This window comes from Lupinus angustifolius, chromosome LG09 (genome assembly GCF_001865875.1).
Source record: "Lupinus angustifolius cultivar Tanjil chromosome LG09, LupAngTanjil_v1.0, whole genome shotgun sequence".
Classification (NCBI taxonomy): domain Eukaryota; kingdom Viridiplantae; phylum Streptophyta; class Magnoliopsida; order Fabales; family Fabaceae; genus Lupinus; species Lupinus angustifolius.
The window spans coordinates 4339065-4348665 of record NC_032017.1 but is presented as its reverse complement, the minus strand read 5'-3'; positions in this window follow the sequence as shown (position 1 = coordinate 4348665).

The window sequence follows — 9601 nt, the reverse complement described above, 5'->3', positions numbered from 1 at the left end:
GCATGCATATCAAGTACAAAGCAGCAAAAATCCTGAAAATTAGCTATATAGAAGAACTAAACCTAAGGCAACCTAGGGTCTAAGGTCTTTTAATCTAGGGATGCGGAGGAAGGTCTTTGTCATCAGGAACTGTTAGACTACTATCGCTCTGGATGAGGAATCTCATCTTTTCAAATTCTGCACAAAACCTCTCATTTTGTGCCTCAACAGTGTTCTGAACAAAGCTCCTTATAGCCTCATAGTGGTTATCAATGTAGGTGATCTGACTTTCCTCACATTGCTCCAAGTCTGTATGGTAGGAGTCCTTCAGAGACTGAAAATGTAGATCCATTCTATTATTTAGCCTTTGCTCCATGGCATCCAACTGAGCTAATCTAAAGGATGGTTCCTGCGGCGCGTTTCCAGTCGGCTCCCCCTGAGTTCCTGCATTAGGCTGATCTGTTCTAGCCTGATCCTTATCATCAGATAGATCCAAATCCACTATAGTGTAATTCTCTTGGTATTTCCAAGTACTTCCATACTTGTAGATACCCATATTGTGAATTAAGCTTTCACCAACAAGGTGATATTTATCAGAAGTCTCCCTGATGATGGTGTGAGACACATCAATATGCAGATAATCAATGATCCTTGAAATGAATGTACTATAGGGTAGCAGCTTATATTATGAGGTAGAGACATTAAACATGACCTTCAGGGTCTCCTCATCACAATTAATCATAACATTTTACTTAACAGCATACATGAACTTCAAATCATTCACAGTAGGTTGTGCATGATTTGTGTTCCTTAGAACTAAAATGTAAGCTATCAGATAGTGAAGCAATCTATTCTCTATATATAATGAACCTGCTTTTGTTAGTTCTCCTTGGATATATAGATGGGGACCTCTCAAACAAGACTTGTAAACTTCAACAACATCAAAATCCTTAAGCCAATCACAATCACCTAGGCTAGCACCATTAGTGGATAAACCACTCACATTCATAAAGATATCACTATCCATCTCAAATTGGCAAAAAATTCTATAATCAAAGTAGGGTACAGATTTCCCTTTAATTCCAGAAAAGTGACAGCTCCCTGAGCTTCCATACCTTGCGGAAATTCAAAATTTTGTTCTGCCATCCAGGTTAGATCAACATACCTTATGTATGTTGGTTTCCTGCCTTGAGACTTTGACAACCGAGTCTCCTGCAATATGAGAGAGTAGTAGGGATCTCCATGGTCTTTTCTCACACTCAGATTCGAAGATGAAGCAATAGGAGGCCTACGAGTGCATTGAGTAGTTGTCTTGAAACTCTTTGAACATCCTATTTCCATTTTTGATTGAAAAACCGTGAGTGTATGAGAGGAGAAGAAGGATAAGGGAAGAAAGCAAAACTTAGGGTTTGGAATTGGGAATGCGGTTTCTTAGAATATTTGAGACAAAATGGGATGAAATGAGGTGCAATATGGGTATAGGTGAGGTTTAATTCATCTTCTAAGCTAAAATTTTGAATTTTGTTGTTGCTTATGAGATTTAGAGAGAAAAGATGGAAGAGAGGGTTTGAAAAAATGGCAAAAATGATATTGTTTTTAATTTATCTGATGGCGTTAAACGATTAAAGACTGCATTTAATCGATTAATCATAGTTAAAAATTTCAAATTTTTAGAGAAATGAGCACAGGTAATCGATTAAAGTAGGATGTTAATCGATTAAATTTCGTGAAAAATAAAATGTTGGCTACTGAAACTAATTTTAATCGATTAAGAATTATGGTTAATCGATTAACAAGCATTAGATTTGTAGAAACAAGAGGTTTTAGTCAAACACACATACATATAGAACTTATCATGCTAGATCATGAGTTATATTAGGAATATAATGCATTCAACAAATACACATTTTGAAGCATATAAGACATTTAACATGTGAAGCATATAATAAGGTTTTAGACGATTTTAATTAATATATTTTCATCAAGGATTCCAAGTTCTCTTCGAAGAACATAGACAGTATCTCGTGAGAGAGGCTTGGTGAAAATATCATCCAATTGCTTAGTAGTTTCAACAAATTCAAGCATACAATCGCCTTTTTGTACATGGTCACGCAAGAATAATGTCTAATTTCTATATGTTTGGTTCTCGAATTCAAAACGGGATTCTTGGATAGGTTTATGGCACTTGTACTATCATATTTTATAGGGATATTTTCTTGATCAAGTCCAAAGTCCTTAAGTTGTTGCTTCATCCATAGGATTTGAGTGCAACACACACCAGCACAATGTATTCCGCTTCAGCGGTGGACAAAGCAACACCAGCTTTCTTTTTACTATGTCATGCAACTAAAGAATTGCCTAATAAGTGACAAGTCTCACTAGTGCTCTTCTGATCCAACCTGCATCCAGCAAAATCAGAATTGGAATATCGTACTAAGTATAATAAGGAATCCCTAGGATACCATAATCCCATATTAGTTGTTCCTTTTAAATATCTCATGATGCGTTTAACAATCGTATAATGTGAATCTTTAGGTAATGCTTGAAATCTAGCACACATACAAATACTAAACATAATATCGGGGCAGCTCACAGTTAAATATAATAATGAGTTGATAATCCCTCAATACTTGGTTACCTCGATAGCTATTCCCTTTTCGTCTTTGTCAAGATAGCAAGCGGACGCCATAGTTGTTGACGCTTCTTTACATTTTTCCATGTCGAAATTTTTCAGTAACTCCTTATAGTATTTGGATTGAGGAATGAGGATGCCATTTTCCATTTTTTTGATTTGTAGCCCAAGGAAGAAGGTCAGCTCACCCATCATCAACATCTCAAATTCTCCCTGCATCATCTCAGAAAATTCTTTACAAAGAATGTCATTAGTAGATCCGAAAATTATATCATCAACATATATTTGAACTAAAATAGTACATGATCAAATAATATACGGATAAAGAGGGTAGTATCAATCATACCCCTCACGGACCCTTTTTCCAAGAGGAAAGAGCTCAATCTATCATATCAGGCTCTAGGGGCTTGTTTCAGACCATAGAGAGCCTTCTTGAGTTTTATACATGGTTTGGATATTTAAAAATTTTAAAGCCGAGACGTTGATCAACATATACTTCCTCTTGAATGTAGCCATTCAGAAAGGCGCTCTTGACATCCATTTAAAAGAACTTAAAGTTCATAATCGGTGGAAAGGATAGAAGCATCCTAATCGGTGGAAAGGATAGAAGCATCCTAATCGATGCCTTCCTCCTGGTTGTAGCCTTTGGCCACTAAGTGTGCTTTATTTCTTATAATAAAGCCAGATTCATCTAATTTGTTACGAAAGACCAATCTAGTACCAATCACTGGACCAAGTTCCATACATTATTACGCTCGAACTAGTTTAGCTCTTCTTGCATAGCTATACCCCAGTGCACATCCTCAATGGCCTCATCGATGGTCTTTGGCTCGATTTTTTATCATCTATAACTTTGTCGAGTGGATGATCCTTCTTGGTCTTGCACGCGATCAACAAGTCCTGATGCTCATCTTGGAAAATTTTCTCTACTTCTTCTTCTTTGTTCTAGGCCATGTCCTTAGAGTATGCTTCTTCTAAAGCACCTACAACATCATTATAAAATCCCTTTCTCTTTTCTTTTGGAGAAGATTCGTCAAAATGGACATGTACAGACTCTTCTACTTGCAATGAATATTTATTAAACACTCGATAAGTGTTACTATGCAATGAATACCCTAAAAATATACCCTCATCAGCTTTTGAATCAAATTTACTTAAAGCTCTTTTTCCATTATTTAATATGAAGCATTTACACCCAAAAGCATGAAAATGAGAAATATTAGGTTTACGGCCTTTTAACAGTTCATATGGAGTTTTTGAAAAAGTAGGCCTCAAGAGTATATGATTAATCACATAGCAAGTTGTAAAACATTATGCACTGCATTAGCCCAAAAATACTTAGGAACCTTGCTTTCGTTCAGCATGATTCGAGCAAGCTCCTCTAAGACTCAATTCTTCCTATCATCAACTCCATTTTGTTGAGGGATACGAGGAGCCAAAAACTAATGCATAATACCATATTTATCACAAAATTTATCAAATGGATGGTTTTCAAATTCGCCACCATGATCGGATCGAATGTGTACTATCTTATGGTTAAACTAATTTTGGATTTGTTTGGCAAGGTTTTTGAAAGACTTGAATGCATCGCTCTTGGACGATAGAAATAACGTCCATGTGAATGTAGAGAAATCGTCAACAATTACTAAAGCATAAAAACTACCACCAAAACTCATAACTTGTGATGGTCCAAACAAGTCCATGTGGAGAAGCTCCAAGGGTCTTGTTGTGGATATCACATTCTTTTTACCAAAAGAGTTTTTAACTTGTTAACATTTTTGACAAGTATCACAAGTTTCTTGAGTTTTAAAATCAAGTTTTGGTAGCCCATCAACCAAATTATTTTGAGACAATTTATCTTGATGCTTTACATGAATGTGAGCGACGCACCTATGCTAAGGCCAGATGTCATCTCTTTAGATATAAAACATTTTGACAATAGAGTAGTGACATCCTCTAGGTTAACCATATAGATATTATTAATACGATATCTGACAAACTTAACTTTATTATATATATTCTCACGAATTATAAAACATTCAGAATCAAAAGATACACTGTTACCTTTGTCGTAGAGTTGGCTGATACTCAAGAGATTGTGTTCCAGGCCTTCAACATATAGCACATTCTCGATCACTACGTGATTTTAGTTGCCAATTGTTCCAATGCCAAGTATTTTTCCTTTGTTGTTGTCTCCATACGTGACACACCCTTTTTCTTTCAATGATAGATATAGGAATTTTGATCTATCTCCTGTCATATGTCTCTAGCATCCACTATCAAGATACCAATGTTGTCCATGTGCTTGTAGACATACCTACAGAATAGATCACTTGCCTTTTTCAGGTACCCAATTTATATTGGGTCCTTTTTTGTTAGTAACCAGGGACTCGTCTCCCTTTTTCATCCAGACATATACTCCACTAGGTATACCATATTTCATGATGTAACAAGAGTAGGAAGTATGGCCATGTGTGCCACAATATAAACATGTAGGAACCTTCTTATTATAAAATTTATTATTAGGTCGAGTAATAGATCTCCTATATGGTCTTCTCCTACGCATAAGGGGAATATATCCTAGTCCAGTATGGTCACCAACATTTCTAGTCTGACTAAGCATTGTGTCTAACATGTTTTGACTCTTATGAGTTTTGCGAGTTTTTCATTAAGTCTCAAATTCTCATTTTTTTTAAAGTCTCGCAAGAATCACAGACAGTTGATTGACATAAATTTTCATTACAGCAATTGCATGTATTAGAGGAATATATTCGATCTAATGTTTCATTCTCTAGTTTTAATTTATCTCATTCTTTCTGTAATGAAACTATTCTATGTTTATTTAAAAGGATTACTTGTTTTCTATTAGAACTAATCATAGATAATTTCTTTAATTCATCATGCAATTCGACATAAGCATTATATAAATCCTCATAAGGAGGTGAATCCTCAGATGAAGAAGATGGGGTGTCAGAATATATCTCGTTGTTTACCTCCTTTAAATTTGAGCCACAAGCATCATTTGTTTTGGTCATTAATCATAGCTTGGTTGTCTCCTCTTCATCTGAGGTGCTTGATGTTGTATCTTCCTCTGGTATGTCCCCTATAATGTAGGCCTTCATGTAACAAGGACATTGAAACCTCATGTGTGCTAGCTTACCACACTCGTGGCAAGTGAAGCGCTCTTTTTTACCCTTGCCTTTTCTACTTGACTCGTGCACTTCTTTCTTATAGAAACGTTTGAAGCCTCCTTTCTTTAGGAAGTTCCCGAATTTTCGTACGAAAAGGCTCAACGTTTCATCATCCATATCTGAATCAGACTCATCATCTTCTTTCTCTTCTATAGATTGAGACATTGTTGCTTTAAGAGATATACTTTTCTTTTTGCGGTCTGATTCCTTGTGCATCATCAAGCATCCAAGCTCCATCTCGTACTCTTGAAGCTTTCCAAATAATGTCGCCAAAGGCATGGAGTCAAGATCCTTGGATTCAATGATAGTTGTAACTTTAGGTTGCCATCTCCTGTCAAGACAACGTAAAACTTTATTAGTAAGTTCTCCTTTGGTAAAATATTTATCTAGAGAAACTAAATGGTTTACTATATGAGTGAATCATTTTTGTATGTCACCGATAGATTCACTCGGTAACATACAAAACAACTCATACTCATGTGTCATGGCATTCCACCTGGCATGCTTGACTTCGCTAGTGTCTTCGTGAGTCACTTGTAAAGTGTCCCACATTTCTTTGGCACTTTCACATTGCGAAATGCAAAAGAATTCATCATATGATAGGGCCGATGTGATGATGTTTTTAGCACGTAGGTTGTATTGAACCTTTTTACATTCATCATTGGTCCATAGATTTTCGGTTTTTCTTTCGGTTCATCGTCCACTAAATGTTGTGGAACGAAAGGCCCGTTGACTACGGATTCCCAAATATCTGAGTCAATGGCTTCCATGAATATTTTCATGCGGACTTTCCAGTAGGCATATCCTTCGCCACTGAATACGGAAGGGCGGTTAATGGATGGGTCATCACCGCCAAAAGGGTTAGTGGAACCCATTTGTTTTCCCTTAAGGATCACGCATATGTGGTTGAGCTAGCACATCGTACTAGCTCTGATACCACTTGTTAGGTATGATTGGACATAACACACCTCGAAGGGGGGAGGGGTTGAATAGATGTTGCAGTTCCCAAATACCGCCTTTTCGCACCAAAGCCCTATTCTGGAAAATGCTCAGTTAATCGATTAAAGCATTGACTTAATCGATTAAATTGCACAAAACAACAAGTTGTTGAATGACTTCTTTGCACAGCCACTCATCGATATTATAGAAACGATACAACAGATATATTTGAACAGAATTAATCACTATATGGTAGAATTACAGGATTCAAAATATCAACTAAAATAGGCAATTAAACAACTTGAAAATTAAAGAGATAATGGTTAGAAAAATCCTGCAATAAGGATTTTTATCCTGGTTCATTTTGCGATCCACTACAAAACTACATCCAGTCCTCCCCTTCTGATCTCGGGAGATTATCATCACTAAAACTGAAACAAATGTATATTACATTCACACTTTCAATACAAGACCCTAGATGCTCCCTTCTTCAATTCCTAGAACCCCTACCTTGGGGAGATTGAAAGTGCAAAGTGTCAAGATAGCACTATTAGATTGCCTATGTTTTGTTGAAGACTAGGATTTAGTGAAAGCTTGAAGATAACTCAACAAATCAACATGTCAAGGACTCAAGAGCTTTATGTCTAGACTAGAGTCATAAATAGAGTCATCATTAGTAGTCTTAGATATGTGTCTTAGTTATTGAGTCTAGGTTAGGTAAACCTAGATGCAAATCTCACAAGTCCTAAATAGAATCATATCATTTACATGAGACATGTCAGCTAGATTATTATATGTTCATGCATTAATTATACATGTTATTTGTGCATCTTAGGCATAACATAATGGTAAAACATGTATAGTTGATAAGCATAACATATAGGTAGTTTACCATTTATTCTCGTAGCTAAAAAATATGTCAGTTAATCGATTAAGCAAGACATTAATAGATTAACGTGAAATCAGTTTTAACATATAACTGAAAAAAAGAATTCAGTTATTCTGAACAACCCGTTAATCGATTAAAAGGGCACTTAATCGATTAACTGGGCGTCACACATATTTTATATATAAACTGTGTTTTTACACCATGATACATACATTCATTCATTCATTTTTAGAACTGCTCAGTTGCATATTTTTTGTACTCATTGTGTGTCATATAGGCAGAGAGAAATGCATGTGAGATAGTGAGAGATAGTATCATGCTTAGGGTTTAAAATGTCATTCAATTTCTTGTGATTAAATGTGTTCATCGTTCTATCTTTTCTTGCATTATTCTTGCATTTCTTTTAGAGATTTCGTAGGGTAGAAATTACATGTTTCTGCATAATTCTGAACTCATACATATTCTTGTTAATTTCTGAGATTTTGTATAGGGTTTATAGTTGGATTTTAATTGTAATATTTGAGCCACATTGTGCTTTATAATACTTTGTTTTTGTGTTGTTTTTGTGATAAGGAAAGTCGTCTCTTGGTGTCTTACCACCAAAGAGATTCAGTGAGTCTTCACCAAGACTTGGAGGTCTTGAGTTTAGAACATATTCTTGGCTGGGGCTAGATCGTAAGAAAGGTTTTCTTAGGCGATTAGAGTAGTCAAACCAAGGTAGGGGTTCTAGGAATTCAAGAAGGGAGCGTCTAAGGTCTGGTATTGGAAGTGTGCATGTAATATACATTCATTTCAATATTAGTGAAGAAAATCTCCTGAGATCAGAAGGGGAGGCCTGGATGTAGTTTGCAAGTGGACCTGCAAATGAACCAGAATAAAATTTCTTGGTGCAGGCTATTTCTACTTTGATAGACTTTACATTGTTTTACTTGAAAAGCTTGATGATGAATGATACCCTGCAATGGTTGTGATGATTCTAAATGAGATTATGCTCTCCCTCACTCTATGTTCTCCTAAATATGAGATAGTATGAGTATCATTTGTCATCTCTCTCTACATCTAGGTTTACGGAAGCATATGAAACTCACCCTACAAAATAAATAAACCAACGCTTTCTCCCCCTTTCGGCATGATCAAAAGCTGTGAAATATTACAATTAACTTAGCCAAAAGTAGCAAATATATAACAATTGATAATAACTCACTTAATCAAACAAAATTATTAAATAAGATCAAGCAGTTTTCAAGAATTGGACAAGTGCACAAAATCTATTCAGGATAATTGATTATCGCAACATGATAATCGATTATCATATCAGATAAATAATATTGGTCATTATCTTTAGGAATGGAAATGGGGTGGGTCGAGGCTGGGTTTGCACATACCCAAACCCGAAATTCAAAACCCGAACCCAAACTCAACGGGGTTGAAAATAAAGATACCATCCCCGAACCCGTTGGGTTTTGGGTAACCCGAACCCAAGAAAAACCCGAAAATTATATATGTACTAATGAAAGTATGATATCATTTTCATTTCATTTTTCTCTAGCACTTCTTTTTTCTCTTGTATTATTTTATTTCATTTATGTTTGAAGATCCAATAGTCTGTAAATTAAAATTAGAAATTAAAAACAATGGACACAAGATAGAAATTTCAATTTTAAATTGAATTACATTACTTCGGGGTGGGTTCGGGTTAAGGTCTTTCCTCTACCAAATCCGACCCCGAAAATTTAACCCGAGTAAAACCCGACCCGAACCCAATCCCATCGGGTTTTCCCCATTAATTTTGGGTTTGGTTCGGGCGGGTACCCACGGGTTTGGTTTTCATTACCATTCCTAATTGTTTTACACAATATACAATTTGTATAGCATTTTTTAAGCACCATATTTAACCGTTTTATGATACATTTCAACATACAGTGATTAGCCAATATGATATCCTTTGTATATACATCTTCTAGAGCACCT